This window comes from Astatotilapia calliptera, chromosome 11, assembly GCF_964374335.1.
Source record: "Astatotilapia calliptera chromosome 11, fAstCal68.1, whole genome shotgun sequence".
Classification (NCBI taxonomy): Eukaryota; Metazoa; Chordata; class Actinopteri; order Cichliformes; family Cichlidae; genus Astatotilapia; species Astatotilapia calliptera.
The window spans coordinates 8,156,005-8,160,933 of NC_137432.1; positions in this window are offsets into that span (position 1 = coordinate 8,156,005).

Here is a 4,929-nt window from a genome sequence, read left to right on the forward strand (position 1 = left end):
ATTTTAAGCAGCATTGGCTGGTTGAAATACCTCAAGTAATTAGTTTTGTTTTTCCACTCTTCCTATAATCTTCTCCTTTTGTGTTAGGGTTTGGACCATGAGCTGGAGAGGGAAACAGAGCAAGACGGTAGGTAATATGGAATGAATTTTTAAAAAAATCTGACGTGGTTGAATGTAAGAATAGAATGACCCCCACCCCCACCAAAAATCTGCTCACACATACACATACACACATTCCCTTGGACCACCTGAAATGTGTTTTGGCGCTTGTTTCCTTTGATTAGGAGTGTTATGGGAGTGCTGTACAAACATAAAAGCTGTCCAGACGGTTTTATAGTGTTTATTTGTGGTACCACCTGTGTTTCCATACAGAAGAAGAATGAGGCTGTGATGGTGATGAGGAACATAGTATAAAGGAAGTACGGTCTCTGCCATGTGCAAGTTCAGATGGCCAGCCAAGAGCAAAAAGCATGCCCATAAAGTGCATCTCAATCTGTTTCTGCTTTAAAGAGACCAGCAAATCCTCAGCTTAGAATGGCCTTTAATTAATTAATTGTTAAAAAAAAAATCTCCAAGGCACAGTTGTCACCAGACTCGCTAAAGGTCCTTCAGACACCTCTCACACCCCACTGCCGCCTCACCGCCCCCGGCCATCCTCCTCCTTTCCTCTGTCCTCATCTCTCCCGCTCTCCCTTCTCTGTCAAATATTTATAGCTGATGGCAGATAAGATTATTTCAGCACTGGACCTCTCAGTGCCAGCTGCTGCAGACCTTTGCTCACAATAAAGCCTAAGATGCGTTCCAGGCAGTGGGAAGATTGTTTTATTTGGAGCTCATCCGAGGCCTCTAATGATAGGCGAGTTATAGGTGCAGAAAAACAAGACACCAATGACTTCTTGGGCTCTGCACATCATCAGCTACTCTTATCTCAAAATGCTGGAATTTTTCCCCCTTTCGTTCTAAAGTTTGATTTATTCGTTTTTGGATAATAGAATATACCAGTTTTTGCGTACTTTTAAAACCCCCAGCAAAAACGATAGCTGCACGCTTACAGTATTTATTGATCGTCAAGAATAATCCCTATGATGTGGTCAGAAACTTCATTCAGCACAGACTGATAGTAACGTATCCTGTAATGTCCTGTAAGTACATAAGTAAAATTTTAATAGCAAAAGGAAACACATATTGAACATATTTTACTTTAATCTTTGCTTCCAGAAAATTAGAAAGGGCTTTCAAAGGAATTCACCTCTAGTAATTCTTTTTCTTTACTATTAATAAACATAAATAATTAAGCTTACGTTTGTCCTTGTCTATTCACAAAAAAGGGAAATCTTTTATGGGTTTAGACAAATTTCTGTTTTATACATGTGCACTTGTCAGAGCGAATCCGTGTCAGTGTCTCTTTATGTAAGACACAGACGAGTGGCATGAAATGCCAGGGCTAATCCAGCTGAACACACTGCAACCTGTCATAGTTGGACCAAGAACGGCCTTCTAGCCAGTCAGCTCGTGAGTGGAAAATTAATCTTGCTTAATAAAATTAAACGCCATCTGGGCTTTGCAGTCCAAATTGTTCCAATATGTGAAAAAGTCTTCTAAAAAAAGTTTTATTAACCTCAAGCAACCCTGTAAGTTCTGTGGCTGCACAAACCGTTTGGAAGCACAGACTGTGGCGGATGCACTGAGGAGAAAACGATAGTGGCATTTTATCAAGACGTGTTACAGCTGTGAGCAGATGCAATAAAAAAAAAATTCCTGTATGCTTTTCAGTCTATACAGCACCGTCAGCATAGTAGTTACTAATCATATCTCACATTTTATCAAACATCTTGCTCTCGTTGTCCTCAAGCAGAGTTCAAGTAGATAGTAACAATGTATCTACATGTTCAGAAGCAATATTAGGCAATATACGAGTGTCAGTGTTGTCAGCCTTATCAGCTGACTGCCTTGTGAAACGGCACATGGATGTACACAAAGACATTGCTTTTTTTATTGTCCAACAACACAACATTTGTTGTTGGACTGGATAGACTTTGTCCCATGTCTTTATCATTTTCTGCTGCATATCAGCCTTTAAGGTTTATTGGGGAAAACATCAGTGGTGCCATCTAATGGTCGATAGGCCACAAACCAGATAGACACAAAGTAGTGAAGTGTTATCAGAGCTACTGTCCATTGATTTCTTGAAGTGACTTTGAACCTCTTTTTCACTCTGGCTTCCTGATTAGGGGGCTTTGAGTCCATCCATATCTCCAAAATAAGGGCTGCTTCACTGCAGCCTGTTTCTTTTATAAGTGTCATAAGATTAGCGCCACTAAAAGAAAAGTAGTCGTACGGTTCCTGGACACACAAAAAGCAGTTCATTGGCGCTCAACAGGAGTTTATTATTTACCAACCTGACTGGATAGTATTATAAAGAAATGTTCAATTATAACACTATCTAAGGACTTACATATAGGTAATAATTTGGTCTTTAGAGCAATGTTTAAATTTAAATTAGGTATGGTATAATTTTTTTTCTTACTGTTTTGAGGCATTTAATTGTGAAAGGGAAATACATGACTATAAAGTATGTGAAATAGTGTTTACTCTGTAAAAATCCATCCTTCTGTCTCTGTAAAAAGTTTGATTATTCAGTGTCTTGTTCAAATCCACAAATGTTTGTACTTCTCCACATCTTTCAGCTGTTTTACTGGGTCACTAAAAACATAATGTATGTGTACTTCCTGCTACAGAACAGCTCTACGTGTATACTTTTCTGTTGATGGAGTTTATAACATCCGAGCAGCTTCTGTTCCAGACTGGAGCCATCGATTTACCTTGACTGTCTGACCCCCTCTTGTGCTTCTCCGCTCGTACGAGAGACATATGTGCAAGAGAAATGCAGTTTACGTACCAGCGTCTGCGCCACGTTTGTAGAGCTTATGGGTAAATGCGTGCTGTTGTGTTTGCAAGAGAGATGGATTTGTGCATTTTCTCTCAGATGATTGGTCAATGACCTCTTCAGCTCTTGGTTATGATGGCGGTCATCATAACCTTTCAGAACATAAAGGCTTTGGGAGCATAAAAATGAGCTGATTGTCAGCAACCCTGAGCAGCAGATCGTCTGTGCAGCAGATGCCTGTGATAAGATAGTGATAAGGCTGCTATCTGGCCTTCACATCAGCCTCCAAAGCAATAATAGATGACAGAGTATCGGTCACCATCTACTATGTGTTCTCAGTGGCCGATGGTCTGATGCTGATGACGGATTATCTAACAGGTACATTAGAGCAATGAGGCCTGCAGGAAGTGCGAGCGGATCACAAAAGGGTTCAAAATGTAAAGTGCACCTGTTTAACTACTCTGAGATGTAGCTGGAGTGATATAATATCGATCGAGATATGATAAGGATGGCTTGTTGTGTCAATAAACAGTCGCTCCCTAATCCTTGTAAGTCAATGACCAAAGGCGTTCTCCCTTTTTGCTGTGGACTTTCACATCCATTTTTCATTTATTATTCCGCCATCAATCTTTAAAGAAATGCGCTTTTAGAACGGGCCTAGTTCTGCCCTGTTCACCTTATCGATCTTTGTTGCATGTTCTGCTTCTCTCATCTTTGCTGCGCCATCACCACCATCACATTGACTGACAGTACAAAGGTGAACTGTTTATTGGTGCCATTCTCCATCTTCTGGAAGTTGAAAAAAAGAAGGGATTACTGGTGATTTTTTTTTTTATCTATCTGAGGGTCCTGATAGCTGGCTACCAATGCTGTTAGGAAATCGGTAACTATCTTTGGTGATAAGGAAGCAAGCACTGTGGGGGTCAAAGGGTATTAGCAGCAGAGCTCATTGACTATTATTCGCAACAATCCCCACTGTTTTGCTAACTGTATCAGGAGATCATTTTTTCTGTGATCCTAAGACAGTCTTGGCAAAATAATTTAAGTTATACAGGGTACACACACCATTGTTTTTCTTGTGACATTACCAATTTGATGTGTCACATGACCCTCTTCCTTTTGAAAAAACAAAAGTTGTATCCAAGATGGCCGACTTCTAAATGGCCACCATGGTCACCACCCATCTTGAGGAGTTTGCCCCCTCACATATACTAATGTGCCACAAACAGGACTTTAATATCACCAACCATTCCCATGTTATTACGGTGTATCCATATAAATGGCCCACCCTGTACAGGAAATAATATATAATGTGGAACACATAAGTCAGATAGTTTTAAGACAACATCTTTAGGCACCTTAGTTTTTTTTTCTGGAAGCACTAACATGTGTGTGTTTAGCGGGTAATAATTAGCATTCTCACCATATTGGTGACAATTTCTAACTAGCTAACAACATCAGTGCCTGTAAAGAATAAACATAAAGAATTTCCTTTTTACTAGTTCGATGTTATTTATTTAGATATAGGACAGATACAGCAGTTTGCCACACAAACTAAAGTAAAATAAAATGTAGGGAAGAAATGATAAACAATTTTAAATGAAATGTGACAACCATCTATGGATTAGTTATTGGTTCATTTCACTTGAAACTAGAAATGTTTTACTCCTCTTACAGGGGAGGAAGAATAAAAGTCAGGGCATGACTAACCATTAGGATCTATTCTGGATCATACAGGAATCTTAAGTGCTACATATATAGATATTTCTTAACTAAAAATCAAAATGTCAACCTGATTGTACTAGTAGAAGCAAATCATGAATTCAAAAATGACCAAAGCACTACCAACTACCTCTATCCTCCGATCCTAAGTCAATAACTGAAGGGCAGACTAAAACATCACTCGTTCAAGAGCATGAAATACAACAGCGAGTTGAAGGCAAAATATGCAGCAATTGTTGATTAATGCTTACCAACACAAAATTGGACCTTGGTCTCTGGCTCATTAACAGCAGTGGTGCTTGAGTGAATTATGCATAGAA